General features: G+C 43.8%; 1 protein-coding gene across 1 annotated transcript in view; it reads right to left on the bottom strand.

Annotated features, from left to right (window-relative positions):
- Positions 1–16,127, bottom strand: part of LOC126249419 (alkaline phosphatase, tissue-nonspecific isozyme-like) — a 592,519-nt gene that overhangs the window by 200,108 nt on the left and 376,284 nt on the right. The gene's annotated exons all lie outside the window — the stretch shown is intronic.

Genomic DNA, 16,127 nt, shown 5'->3' with positions numbered 1-16,127 from the left:
CTGTACTCTTAAACTCTCCAAATAACGCACAGCACAGTGTACAGACATGCTCGCAAAATAGTGCAACAGACGCGCCCAAACACACTCACCCAGTACCTTGCCCCAGCTGTCAAACCGACAAAAAGTCTCTGTTCGGCCTCCCCCAAACATGACCTCCTCACAGTCGCATTTGCACCTAACACCGGAGAAATTAATATCACCTATGCACCTTAGATTACGCTCCAAGGCAGGCCGCACGCGCGTGCGTTCGGTAGGAGGGGGGGGGGGGGGGGGTTCCAGAGCCTCCAGCCAATCTCAGCTTCCGCGCGCTCGTGACAGCCGACCAGAAAGGGCATTCTCCTCTGACACATGTGAAAGCTGCATTGTTTATCTCATGTATTCCGCCGGCGTCTCAGGTCTGGACGTGCCTTCACGTCTATTGTCAGAATAGCCCATAGCTCGTTGACACAGACGATTAACGCCGCCGCGAAAACACTCACTACTCGCCTGCAACCGAGATGGTGACGGAAAACCAATCACTCTGATCTGCACTGCAGGGGCATGTAATGATTGACAGCACTCTATTTATTTAACCATAGAGTATATCTATCACACTATCACAAAACACCCACCCAGATGGGCCCTGGGCCATGTTGCACAACCCAAAGACACGCACCCAACTCATAATTTCAGTACACACAATAGCAAACTGCTACAAAAAAATTCTCCTCACTGATGTGTAGATACGCTCAGTACTCGTTAACTATCCAAATAACGAATAGCAGACCCTGCAGATCCGCTCGCAAAATAACTCAGCAGACGTGCGCAGGTAACCCCCCCCCCCCCCGCCCTACCGCACCATGTCCACAGGATCGTGAAGTCACGCGCATCCATCTGATTTCAGACCGCGGACAGCCCCTGCTCGGCTTCCGCAAGTGTGAGTTGGCGCGGTCGACGAGCTCGTCAGCTGTCAAAGCACACACAGACGTCCGTCCAGGACCGCGATCCGTCACAACTCCGAGCCGCGACCACCGAACGTGGGTGAAAGTCAACTTTATATCAATGTAGCATAACTCCAAAGCGCAGCCTCCATACGCTAGACACATCAGAGCAGCACATGTCTTTACCTCCTATGACACAATATCACACTGCGCATGGCTTCTGACACGACATTACACGGCCCTTTAACTAAACCTAACTACACATCCCTGCTCTCGCCTCGTCACGTGACAAGCCATCTAAGACCTTCTCAATATTATTCTTACTTTACAACATTTTTTTCTAAAAATAAGATCTAATTTACTCCTCTCACTGCACCTAACCTCACACCCCTCCCACCAACGACATACGCAAACGTCCTCAAGCCTATCTTGACGCTCATATCTCATCCCACAAACCATGTCCATCAATCAATTTACCATTCTCATCCCATCTTTTCGAATTACAAACGTAACACCAATCAACTCATCTTTTTCGCACTTTCAACAGCAAAATTAATTTTACACACAGCACGAAATACCAAACGCAATTAAAAAGTCAAACTTTTATACAGACCATCAAGCACATACCACACTCACACCAATATTACCATTGCCGCAGCATTCTGCCAGCGCTCCATTTGGACCTATTTTTCCACTCTTAACTGTTGTCACTAGCGGTCGAATATCGCTATCTATAGATTGCATAAATTTCCACATAAAAAAATCTAGTCCAATTATCTATGTTCTCAAGCTGCACCCTCTCACGATAGCATACAAACTCATCTTCTCTAGTCATTATACAACAACTGGGGATATAACAAGAACAACAGTGATGGCGTCTGTCTGGCAGACTGGGCTAAAACCAACAACTACCACCTTCTGTACGATCACATCTGGACAAATTTTCACTCAAGTGCATGGAAGACCAGAACTACTCCTGACTTATGTTTCGTGTCCAGCACAAATACAGCAGCAGCAATGCTGCATCACGGACAGTATTAAACCGCCTGCCTAGAAGCCAACACTGCCCAGTCTTAACAAAAATAGGCCTACAGCTACAAATTGTAACGAGCCCTCCCATCCCACGTTGGAATCTGAAAAAATCCAACTGGGAAGCATATCGAGAAAGCGTGGAGAAAACGATAATGAGAACACCACCTACTGCTGCGAACTATGCACGCTTCTGTAAGTTACTCATCCACGCAGCTCATACAAATATCCCCCGAGGAGCCAGAAAATATCACATCCCATGCTGGACTGAAGAATGCAGCAACCTACTGGAAGAATTTAACAGAACAGAAGGTGAGGGCACTGCCCGGCTCTTACAGACCTACCGGACGAGGAACGAAAACAAAGATGGCACAAGCTGATGGAACAAATGGACTTCACACATTTAAGCCGTAAAAGCTGGAGTCTCATAAGCTGGGAGGAGCCAACCACGGGAAGTCAGCAGTCAAAAAAAAAAAAAAAAAAAAAAAAAAAAAAAAAAAAAAAAAAAAAAAAAACAGCAAGAAACTCAGGAATAATGCCAAGATAACAGTGACTCCTGAGCAAAGAAAAAACATAAAAGCTCAGATGGCTGTGTCACTGCAGGAATGTGAAGAAAAAGCCGACATGTTCACGGCAGCAGTCCAAGAAGAAGAGGTTGAAGCTCATGAACAACATGCTGAGCGAAAGGAAGTTCAGGGTCAAACTAAATGGTGAAACCAGCAAGTGCCATACCCTAAAAAATGGTCTTCCACAAGGATCAGTCTTAGCTCCCTGGCTCTTCAACATCTATATAACAGATTTTCCTGATCTGCACTCACGTAAATTTGCCTACGAAGTTGATGATTTAGCTATTACAGCGCAAAGTAACCTCGTTTGAAAACCTGTAATCAACACTAAATGAAGATCTAGCTACAATGAAAAAATACTATGACACATGGCATCTAAAAATCAATGTGACAAAAACAGTAAGCACAGTCATGCATCTAAACAACAAGGAAGCGAGAAGGGAACTGCGCCTTGTCATAAATGGTAAAGCTGTCAGCACGAGAATATCCTAAAATATCTTGGTATTAAGTTATATTGCAGCATGACTTTGAGACAACACCAAAACTGATACTGCCCGAAAGCTAAAGACTACAAATAACCTTCCATAAGATTTCGGGATTGCAGCCGGATCTCATCGACTTCTTTCCACGATATTTCGGCTGCCAACCTTACAGCCATCTTCAGGCGAGTGTTTGACACTGAAGATTGCTATTTTTTTCGTTTTTTTTTTCCTTTATTGAATTTCAATTCCCCCCGAAGGGGGCGGGCTGGCAGCAGCTTAGTATGCCGCTCTTCAGCCGACAGATTTCGTGACAAAGATCAAGAGAACAAATAATAACAAAACAGGCGATAAAATCGGAGACTTAGAGAGTAACAAGGCGAAAAGAAATCGTGGAACTTAAAACAACAACAGAGGGATGATGATGCTAATAAAAATACATACGAAGCAGACAGGGAAAACAACAGACAATTAAAAAACACGGCGACAGTCTGGATTCTGTTCGCAAAAGACATAAAATTCACACCTAGCGACAGCATGGTTTCTGTTCGCAACACGAGAAAGACAAACAACACTGAATAGTCACTGGAACACTGCACTAAAAAGTTGGCAAATGTGACACCACAGTCGAGAGCAGGTGGGGGGAAACTGGACAGAAGAGAAGATTGCTAGTGCAAGTCGCTCTATTTATACTTAAAAGTGCCGCAGGCGCGCATGCGCAAGTTACCGTAGCATGCGCGCCACCTGTCGATTCCAAGGCCCTCTACAATATTACTGCATCTATGGAGCGCCAACGAATGCATGAAAAAAGTAAAACATGCACACAGATGTGTCCAAAACAATAAAAGGAAAATTTCAATATTAAATTTAAAATTACTTGTCGCTCGACATGTCAGAAGCCATAAAAAGTTTTCTTTTGGTTGAAATTAAAGAAATCAACGGGTCCCAGGCCTTATTCAATAAAAAGCCGCCATCACGATTAATGAGATTTTCCGCTAAACGTATTTCGACGGATTCCTTCACAACTGAATCCCAGAAGGATCTCGATGGGGCCAAGATTTTCGTGTCCGAATAATCCATAGTATGTCCGACTTACTGGGCTGTAAAAGGCGAGTGTGACGCTCATGTTCAACGCAGCGGTCGTGTACTGTGCGTGTGGTTTGACCAATGTAGGCTTTCCCACACTCGCAAGGTATTTTATAAATTCCAGCCTTAAGTAATCCCAGATCATCCTTGGCTGAGCCCAGAAGAGCACGAGTCTTTGTAGGTGGCCGGAAGATTGCTTTCACACGATGTTTCTTTAAAATTCTGCCTACTTTCGATGAAATATTCCCGACATATGGGAGAAATGCTCTGGACTTAAACGCCTCCTTATCATCTTGATCTTGTAGGTTGTCACGATTTTTCCTCCTTAAAGCAGTACTGACCTGATGTGCAGAATATCCATTATGTTGAAATACCGATTTCAAGTGCTCTAATTCGTCTGCAAGGCTGTCTTTATCAGACACGACATGTGCCCTATGCACCAACGTTCGAAGAACACCCATAGTTTGTGATGGGTGATGACAGCTTGACGCCTGCAGGTACAGATCCGTATGCGTGGGTTTCCGATAGACAGAATGCCCCAATGACCCATCCACCCTGCGTTTAACCATGACGTCCAGAAATGGTAGGCAACCATCCTTTTCAACTTCCATCATAAACTGAATGTTTGTGTGGATGGAATTCAGATGTTGTAAAAACCGAGAAAGCTCTTCTTCACCGTGAGGCCACACTACAAAGGTATCGTCCACGTACCGCCAGAAGACTGTTGGTTTCAACATCGCCGAATCGAGAGCCCTTTCCTCAAAGTCTTCCATATAAAAGTTGGCTACCAGAGGGGACAGAGGACCACCCACAAGATCAAGATGATAAGGAGGTGTTTAAGTCCAGAGCATTTCTCCCATATGTCGGGAATATTTCATCGAAAGTAGGCAGAATTTTAAAGAAACATCGTGTGAAAGCAATCTTCCGGCCACCTACAAAGACTCGTGCTCTTCTGGGCTCAGCCAAGGATGATCTGGGATTACTTAAGGCTGGAATTTATAAAATACCTTGCGAGTGTGGGAAAGCCTACATTGGTCAAACCACACGCACAGTACACGACCGCTGCGTTGAACATGAGCGTCACACTCGCCTTTTACAGCCCAGTAAGTCGGACATACTATGGATTATTCGGACACGAAAATCTTGGCCCCATCGAGATCCTTCTGGGATTCAGTTGTGAAGGAATCCGTCGAAATACGTTTAGCGGAAAATCTCATTAATCGTGATGGCGGCTTTTTATTGAATAAGGCCTGGGACCCGTTGATTTCTTTAATTTCAACCAAAAGAAAACTTTTTATGGCTTCTGACATGTCGAGCGACAAGTAATTTTAAATTTAATATTGAAATTTTCCTTTTATTGTTTTGGACACATCTGTGTGCATGTTTTACTTTTTTCATGCATTCGTTGGCGCTCCATAGATGCAGTAATATTGTAGAGGGCCTTGGAATCGACAGGTGGCGCGCATGCTACGGTAACTTGCGCATGCGCGCCTGCGGCACTTTTAAGTACAAATAGAGCGACTTGCACTAGCAATCTTCAGTGTCAAACACTCGCCAGAAGATGGCTGTAAGGTTGGCAGCCGAAATATCGTGGAAAGAAGTCGATGAGATCCGGCTGCAATCCCGAAATCTTATGGAATATTCGATACGCCGGGAAAATTTCAAGAGTCACTACAAATAACCTGCTCAACAGACTGGCAGGCACCACTTGGGGTTGTGATGCTGCCACTCTACAAACTGCTGCACTGGCACTGGTGTATAGCGCTGCAGAATACTGTGCCCCAGTCTGGGGCAGAAGCCCACACGCCAAAAAAGGGGATGTACAACTAAATGCCACTCTGAGAACCGTCACCGGCACTCTCAGACCAACCCCCGTTGAGTGGCTTCCGGTGTTGGTAAACATCTCTCCTGCTTCCATACGTAAAGAGAAAGCAACCCAGGACATAGTAGAAAAAATTGAAGCAAACCCAAGGACACCCATACATGCTGACATGAAAGGACCCACAAGACTCAAGTCCAGGAAACCTATCTTCTGGAGCAGAGCATTGGGCACAGAGGGTCTCGATGCTGAATGGAAGAATGCATGGCAGGGTCTGAGAAGAGGCGTCGTGGAAAACCATCACCTAATCCACGACCCAATCAAATGGGTTGAAGGCTTCAATCTCAACAGAAAACACTGGTCGGCTCTAAACAGGTTTCGCACCGGAGTTGGACGATGCAGACAGCTAACAACCAAATGGGGCTATACAGACGATTCGTGTTGTGGCTGTGGCGAGGCACAAACAATGGACCATCTTCTAGATTGTAACAGCAGCAGACAGCTATTTTTTACAGTGGTAGCTAAATTGCGCCATCAACTTAACATCAATCGCGAAACACATCTTCAAATACGAAAACACTCTTACTCAATTACACAGCATTCCGGCAGAGTACATGACCTTCAATATTAAAGTTCTCTATCCAAAAACCACCAAAACAAGCACTAAATGCTCAAACTAATCCCACTGCGCCTTACAAAGCGAGCGTCTGAGCGCAGCCGGCGGCATGACAAAGCCACATATCTGTCTATCTAAACAGCCGTCCACTCAGCCCCAGACAGGCATGCTGAAGTGGGCTCTCCCTATACCTGCTCTCCAGCTATTGTCTAACGACATACAGTGCACAAATTGATTCCTGAATAGCGCAGATCTCTATCCTCCCCTGCATCTCCAACTGAACATGTAAACAGTGTCTCCCCTAGCCAGCGAACCCGACATCATTCACGCTGCACTGACAATTTCCACTCACAAATCTTAAAGACCCGCATATATAAAAGCCTATTCACTACTGCCAAAACTCACTTAATAATGAAAAAGGATTATCCCTTTGTAAGCATAGATGAGTATGCATTTAGAACAAATAGACAAACATAATTCCAAGCAGAAGTCATACATATGATTAAAAAAATGACCTCAATTTAGGTTATCCGACATTAATGTAGATGTCCTAATGATACAGTCGTAGATGAGTCGTGTCATCCATTCGCTCATTCCTTCAACACACGCTTTCACAGAACTTGTTCTACTTATATGCCACCCGCCCTGTTATAATAATTTTGTACAAGCATTTACGCCCCCACACACAACCCAGCTCAATAGAATATAATAATTCCTTTTTACACAGATAGTCATATTTGGTAAACAATTAAACGTACTAAATTACGCATACATTTAGTCAAATCAGCAAATACTTTTACCGACATACACACCCCTCTCACTGAGGATAGGGCATTTAATATTATATACTTAAACACAGACCAATGATAACAATATTCCGACGTACACCTTGGCCTTGTAGTAAAGGTACAATTCATTTTCCTATACGGTACAAAATGACCATTTTACATCAGAGCACCCTCATTCGACCCAAGTCGCTCTCAGAACAGTTCAGCTAATTCGAAAGCCTTCTCCCGTTGGCAGAAACGCGTCAGTCTTTCTGATCAGAGCCTGCTCCCTTTCCTACAGACATCTCCAGACTTGTCACCTCCTACGATCGTGCCCCAAGTTTCTTTAATTTCAACCGAGCGAGGGAGTTGGGGTTAACATACTGGACTCTCACGGCGGCGGTTCAAATTCGCCTCTAGCCATCCAGCTTTAGATTTTCCGTGATTTTCCTAAATCGCTCCAGGCAAATGCTAGGATGGTTCCTTTCAACGGACAAGGCCGATTTCCTTCCCCATCCTTAAAAAATTAAGAGCTTCTGCTGCGTCTCTACTTCAATGTCGACGTGTTGTTAAGGTCTCATCTTCCTCTCTTTGTTTCCTTTATTCGACGTGAATACATATACAGGATACCCACGACCGTAGCAGAGGTTGTTCGCGCACTCCTGGGCTATGGCGCTCGACTCGGTCGTAAGCCAATTCACATTTAATAGTGATCGTTATGTCAAAATGTCGGACAGGAGAAGTTTGTGTAACGTTACAAGATAACGTATTGTCCAAGAGTTAAGCATATTGACTAAAACATGAATTATTGCCTTATCAGGATGCCAGAAGGATTAATGAACAAGCTTCTACTTAATCACAAAACATGTGGCATGCAACAGTGTCCCAAGCATTATGTTAGAAAAGTTCTTATAGCTAAGATACAACTTTGTAAGATATATCAGAATTGGGAAATTTGTTCCACAGCAAAATAAGCTTTTAGTAGTGGATATGGTTACCCCTAACAGCCACACATGCTGCACAGTGATGTGACATGTTCTCTGCAAAATGGTTCAGGAGCTGTCTTCGCACTCCTCAGTAAGAGCAGTGCGGAAGTCTGGAACCGAACTTAGTAGAGGCTGAAGGAGTGCAATCGCCTTCCTAACGCATGCTTGATATGTTCTGTGGGATTCAGATCCGGGGAGGTCGCTGGTAAATCCATACGAGTTAATTTTCTCCTTCAACAAATTCATGCACCAGAGCATCTCGATACGAACGGACGTCATCGGCCATAAAGAGGAAGTCTGGACTAAGTGCGCCCCTGAAAAGGTGAAGATGTGGTAGGAGTACATCATCCCTGTACCTCTCAGGGTTTACTGTGTATCTCCGGGCACCAATGAAAATGTGCAGCTTCGTACGGTCATTCAGTACGATGCCTCCCCACACCATGACGCCATCACCACCAAACTGGTTTCTTTCCACGATGTTCCTGGGCTACCATGTGCTCTTCACAGTAATGTGCAACGAGAATCATTTCGCAAACTGAAACGGGATTCTTCTACAAAGAGCACTTTCCTCCGCTCATTCATGGTTCAATTTTGATGCTGCCGACTCTACAACACACTTGTCCGTCTCTGTGATGGAGTGAGGGGATGCACACGGCCGGACGTTTAGCAAACAGTCCTGCTGTTCTGAGCCTCCGATACACAATTTTTCGGGAAACAGTAATTCCTGAGGCAGCTGCAAGCTCTGCAGCCAATTGTCTTGCAATTGTACTCCGATTTTGTCGAGCAGTTACGGCCAGATAACTGTCCTGCTACGATGTGGTTATGTTTGATCGTCCTAGTACTTGCCTACGACGAATATCTCCTGTGTCTCGAAACCGTCACCAAAGCCTTGAAAGTACACTTTGTGGCACATCCAACGATGGCCGGCCGCGGTAGCCGAGCGGTTCTCGGCGCTTCAGTCCGGAACCGCGCGACTGCTACGGTCGCAGGTTCGAATCCTGCCTCGGGCTTGGATGTGTGTGATGTCCTTAGGTTAGTTAGGTTTAAGTAGTTCTAAGTTCTAGAGAACTGATGACCTCAGATGTTAAGTCCCATAGCGCTCAGAGGCATTTGAACGATTTTTGAACATCCAATGATACTGAGACTTAGGCCTGTGTCTGGTGTGCTTCCAGGAACTTCGCTAAGTGACTATACTCTGCTCAATGTGAACGGACAAACAAGACTGAGGCATGAGTGGTCTCATGAACTGTTTGTGTTTACCTTTCGGTTGCGCTCTTGTCCACAGAGCCAACAGTAGTGTAAGTTAATATTTACGGTGATGTTTGCTGATTGCCCACCTTTTCTCTTTTCATTTTCGAGTTTTCATTATTATACTTAAGTTTTGGACACTAGTGTACATTGTATAGTTCTAAGAACGATGTAAAAGACGGAAATAGCATTACATACGTGAAAAAAACTGTGTGAAATCTTATGGGACTTAGCTGCTAAGGTCATCAGTCCCTAAGCTTACACACTACTTAACCTAAATTATCCTAAGGACAAACACACACACCCATGCCCGAGGGAGGACTCGAACCTCCGCCGGGATTACGTAGGTGACATGTCTATCAAGAAAATAAAGCTCGTCGCACGAGACGGCCTGTCCATTAAGGCCAAGTACAGTATCTGCAGCAGGAAATTAATTTTGAGAAACAAGCTAGAGTGTTTTTGAGACTTGGAGCAACGTTACCTCTGGTGAAACACAGGAGCATCTGCACGGGCGTACAAAAGCAATTAGAAGTTAATTAAAGCCAAAGTTTTACGCGAACTAAATTCCCAGATAATTAACTCCCAGGCCTTATCCTTTGTTTGTGTTTGTTCTTTGAGGAAATTGTTTTTATCATGCACTTCCGGGGGTTAAGGCACACATCCAGTCTTCATTGTTTGACCATACGGGGTGCGCTGGTAGGTACACAAGATTATCGAAGATCGCGCTTAAATAATAAATCCTAGGCATTAAACATAGCTTATTTTGTAATCATCCACTTGAATCTTATTTATCGTCTAGCTGTTTAACATCTGTATTTAGCTACATTATTAGATTCCGTTAATGAAGTTCTGTTCCTTTCTTCTTTACTCTCCAGTTACGCCAAATTTGAGATTAGGCTTTCCAAAACATTCATCACTCTTTATGATTCGATTCATAGTTCAAAATGACTATTCTATGAACTTAGTGAACTATTCATTGACAAGATTATTGGTAGCAACATCGATGAATGTGCGGCCAAATCCTTGCGGTTAATGATTCTAAAAGCAATCTCTTTCATTCTTCCAATCTTGACATAGCATATTAGATCGTTGACAGACACAGTTGTACCCTTAGCTATGTCTTTTCATGAAAATTTGTGTGAGATCAGTGACTCTGTAACAGAGATTTGTCTTCATTGAGAATAATACAATTTTCTGATTTATAATCAGGAGCAAATACAGTATCAGGGGCGATCAAAAATTTTCCATTAGAGAGGGTTGCTGCAGCATATATGCAACCCACGCGACTCTGATGCGGGTATTTAAGCACCGACATCTAGACAATGGTTTAGTGTGGTATTCGAACGGAAATTTTTTGTTGACCTCTAATATTATGAGTAAGAAACATATGCATTTATTATAGCGCAATAACGTGTTGGGTTTGAGAGTGGTATTTCGGAATACATTTTGTGCGGCAAAATAAAATATTTTATCAGCTTATAAGTAAAGCTGCCGATTAAATTTCTTGCAAAATCATGCACACAAGTAATATACAGGGTGTTTCAGAAGTGATGATCAATATTCGGTGATTTGACAGGAATGATCACTAGAAACAAAAAAGTCAAGTAAACGTGGGCTCTAAAACGCATACCCTAAGAGCTAAGAGTGATTCTTGATCTTCGAAACCATGAAACAAATCTCTTCTACTGCAAGCTCTTTGCTTTACATATTTCGGTAAATGGTAGTATGGACCAAAATAAGAAAAAAAGCCCAGTAAACATGTGCTCTAAAATGCATACCTTAAGAGTGATGAGCACTTGTTTATCTTCGCTACTTTGAAAGACATTGCTTGCAATGAACAGGTGCTCACAACTTTTAAGATATGCATTTTAGAGCACATGCTTACCGAACATTTTTTTCTTGTTTTGGTCCATACTAAAACTTCCCAAAATATGGAAAGCAAAGAAATTGCAGTAAGAGAAATTTATTTCACAGCATCGAAGATCAAGAATTGCTCATGGCCCTTAAGGTATGTGTTTTAGAGCCTATGTTTACTCGATTTTTTTGTTTCGAATGATCATTCCTGTCATATCCCTGAATATGATCGGAAATGCATCCTAATTACTGACATTAGAGCAAATATAGAGCGAATAAACCGAGTCTTACACAAGGGAAATCAAATAAATTCTGGACTCGTGGATAAAAAAGACGATTAGATTGAAGCCCTTGTCGAGAGTAATATTTTTTGGGGAGATGCTCTAGCTCGTTAGAAAAAGAGGGGAGGAACGGATTGGACTTTACATTACTGAAGGAGGTATCTGGACTTTGAGAAGGTTTAGAACAAAAACAAAATGCCTACATCGCTACCAGCGTACGAGTCACTGAGACCGTATGTGAGTGAGTGTGTTTTTTATACTTAACACTTTGGTACTTATCCTGATGACTAGGGGAAGGACGGGAATCATACTGCAAGGTCGGAGAGGAGTTGTATGTAATCTTCCTCTCTGTTAGCATATTGAACACCCGTTCTCATCCATCTCAAGTCTGAACATTACGTCAGCAAACTTGCTGTCAGCGTTAGTGATGATATTATGCTATATATCTTGATCAGATATTTGTTTCAGTTTTACGAGGTATCAGTTAGGATAATGTACAGTTTCCTTAAAGTTTTTTCATATACTTCTGTGTTTTGAAGGGAGTTGATCACACACAACTTTCAGACTAACATAAAAATGAATTTTATCCATAGTGGACATAAAAATCCTCTAAGAGATTGGAAAACACTTAAAGGCATTGTTCAGACTAGCTGGCAGTAGAGCTACGCCTTTAATAGCCGAAATCTAAACGAGATCCGATTGACTCTTAATGAGAGGAGTTTTGACTCTGTGACGAGCAGGGTTTTTCTGGGTATCGAACTTCTAGCAATATTTCTCTATTAAATAAGACAGAGAAGAGGAACGGGTTGGTGGTTCGGGCCTTGCAACGTATATCCGTGCCAGCACACCCCCGTCCCGTTAACAAAGTCGCAGAAGTGACACTGTCCCTTGTATCCTTTTCAGTGCACGGTTCACACATTTTTTCTTCTATATCGAATTTTACAGTCCTTAACTCATCATTCAATAAGAAATAAGAAAACTGAGGCATATACAGTTGTTGATTGAGTATTTCTTCGCATTACTTTGGTAGCTGTAACTTACTGTATTAGCCATAGACAGTAAGTATAAGGAGCGAATAAAATGTTTCCGTGCGAATGCCACACTAACCCTTTGTCTATCTGTCGGTGCTTATATACGCGCATCGGAGTCGCTCTGGGTTGCGTATACGCTGCAGTAACGCCTTCAGACGGGAACTTTTGGATCACCCTTTATACATGTCTCATGGAATAGGGAAGCAACGTACTACAGCAATTAGGATCCTGTACTCATAATTAATAGGGTTCCAATCTACTTCCGATGGCTCTGATTTGGATTACCCGTAGTTTCACAACACTTCTTCGGGGCAATACAGTAATGGTTGCTTAAATAAGGCAACGGTGAATTTTCTTCCCTGTTCTTGTTCATAACAGCTAGCGTCTGTCTCTAATGGCTTTGATATTGACAGAACGCTACCTCTGCATTCCTTCCTTCCTTCCATCCCCTAGATGGAAAACCTGTCTCCACCAGCACTAACGACGTGGAAAGTGAGATGTATCGGCACTGGAGACGCTGTTGCTGCCTGGGGTGATTTACGAGTAAAGAGGTAGCAGAATATACTGGCCAGTCACTGGCCAATTCCCGTTTCTGTTGTACAGGAAGATTCAGCTGCCCCATCCTATCCTATAGGTATAATGCAACGCGAAACGCCTTCAAAAACCATATGCAGGGTTTTCATTTTCCCTAGCTCGCTACGTGCAAACTATTACTCCTACAGAAAAAAACAAAAAATGAGCAGGACCTTTCGTAGGAAATTTTGTATTAGATTATGTTTTCGCTAGAGACCGTAGTTATCGAATTATTCAAGAAAAACGTACAAAAGTGCCTTCAACTGCGATTTTTCTCGAACGACTCGAAAACTGTGGGCTCCAACGAAAACGCATCCCAATACATTAAGTACATTAGATATCCTACAAAAAGGTCCGATCTTTTTTCTCTGTAGGACTAATAATTTTCGCATAGCAAGTGACAAAGCGTCAAAGTTTCGCGCGTGGTTTTTGAAGACGTCGTGGGTTGCACAAAACCCGTAGGTAGGGGCAGCTGAATTGCCCTTTATAATGACAGAGCGTCTGTATGTCGACAAGAAAAGTGTACGGAGGAGAGTTGTGCAGCAAAGTGTCGGTGTGCTCTGAATCTCATGGAAAATACAGAACAAAGAGGCTGAATATTGGTTTATGAAAAGAATGCCTATAAAATCTGTCATATGTGAATGTGACCAAGTAAACAATATTCAGCTGGAATATGTAAATGCAGTTCACTAGTATTTAGTAGAGTGATATGGTATGAGTCCCATCATCGATTACTTTAGTTGACAAGTGAGGAAAGGGCAAAGCCTAACTCAGAGACGGCCGGAGTGGCCGGGCGGTTCTAGGCGCTACAGTCTGGAACCGCACGATCGCTACGGTCGTAGGTTCGAATCCTGATTCGGGCATGGATGTGTGTGATGTCCTTAGGTTAGTTAGTTTTAAGTAGTTCTACGTTCTTGGGGAATGATGACCTCAAAAGTTAAGTCCCATAGTGCTCAGAGCCATTTGAACCTAACTCAGACAATTCCGTGTTTCGCAGCAACGACATTATTTCGTAGTATGTCGTGAGGTCAAGGATTAATTAACTATGTGCGAGAAAAGAGGGTGCTTGCGAGCCCACAGAAGATAGTAACTACTTCCCACCATCCTCTGTGCCCCAGGGTGAGAGATTGAGGACGGACACTTTAGTGGTGGTGGTGGTTAGTGTTTAACGTCCCGTCGACAACGAGGTCATTAGAGACGGAGCGCAAGCTCGGGTTAGGGAAGGACTGGGAAGGAAATCGGCCGTGCCCTTTCAAAGGAACCATCCCGGCATTTGCCTGAAACGATTTAGGGAAATCACGGAAAACCTAAATCAGGATGGCCGGAGACGGGATTGAACCGTCGTCCTCCCGAATGCGAGTCCAGTGTGCTAACCACTGCGCCACCTCGCTCGGTGACACTTTAGTCTTGAAGGCAGTACTTAATAATGACGACGATCCTTAGTCAGAAATTACATTGTTTTTGAGACCTATTTAGAGCAAATATTGTGTAAGTGGCAACCGAAAAGTTTTCATTCGAAGGCCACGCTAGTGCCGCGCGGAGTGGCCGCGCGGTTTTGAGGCGCCATGTCGCGCATTGCGCGGCCCCTCCTGCCGGAGGTTCGAGTCCTCCCTCGGGTATGAGTGTGTGTGTTGTTCTTAGCATAAGTTAGTTGAAGTAGTGTATAGGAACCGATGCTGTTCATTTTGGAACACAACCTACGACCAGGCTTAGAGACAGAAGTGATGACACTTACTGCAGGACTTGGCCATCATTTTGCAGGACAATGCTCAAGCACGTACAGTGCAAGCTGTTACTGATTTGTTTGACCGATGGGGCTGCTAAGTGCTATACCACCTACTGCACTCCCCTGACTTAAGCCCTCAAGAGTTCAGCTCGATTTCTAAACTGAAGGAAACACTTCGCGGCATTCGCTTCAGAACTGCTACAAATTCGTAAGGCAATAGACCGCGCCGCTCGAATTGTCAACATAACTGGTACGGCTAAGAGTATCCCACGACTTCCACATCGCTGGCAATGGGTTATACACAATACTGGTGCCTACTTTGAAGGTCAGTAAAACTTTAAATAAGGTATCTATTTCGTACGAGCTGTAAATAAATAGTTGCCACTATTAATGTTCCAACCCTCGTATTCATCGCGAGTGGTAGCGAGCGAAGAGTTGTTCGCTGTGGTACGACGCAGAGTCACATGGAGAGAAGCCGCAACAGGAGAGGTCGCAGCCTGCCCTGACCGTGCTAGTAGCACCGGAGGAGATTTTGGTATTAACCGAGGATTTTTGGTAATTTGCCTTTTTGCTACGCGTAGCTGTTGCTTGCTTGCGCACTGGGGGATTTTGTCAGATTCGTGTATGCGCACATTGAAAGTAATATTCGTATCTTTGTTGTGAGCAGATATGTTATTATTGATTACAGATATTGTGTTTTTGTGGTAGCAGAAGAGCCAACACCGTGTTACGAGTGGAGGCAGAAATGCACGCGTTTTAGCTCACGCAGGCTGGCGTGAGGAGGGAAGAACTATACTGACGTGAGGTCTGGAACATGACAAGGAATGAGAATTCAGAAAGCGGACGTAATTAGTTTGATACTTAACTGTAATCCATTAATGATGAACGTAGCTCTAGACGGTACATGATTCACAATATTATCTGTTCAGAATACATTCTCGAAGATAGTAACTGAATATGGCGCCTTGCTAGGTCGTAGCAAATGACGTAGCTGAAGGCTACGCTAAAATGTCGTCTCTGCAAATGAGAGCGTATGTAGACAGTGGACCATCGCTAGCAAAGTCGGCTGTACAACTGGGGCGAGTGCTAGGGAGACTCTCTACACTAGACCTGCCGTGTGGCGGCGCTCGGTCTGTAATCACTGAT

This window comes from Schistocerca nitens, chromosome 3, assembly GCF_023898315.1.
Source record: "Schistocerca nitens isolate TAMUIC-IGC-003100 chromosome 3, iqSchNite1.1, whole genome shotgun sequence".
Lineage (NCBI taxonomy): Eukaryota > Metazoa > Arthropoda > Insecta > Orthoptera > Acrididae > Schistocerca > Schistocerca nitens.
Note: the sequence above shows the minus strand (reverse complement) of the source record. Positions and strands in the feature narration are given on the sequence as shown.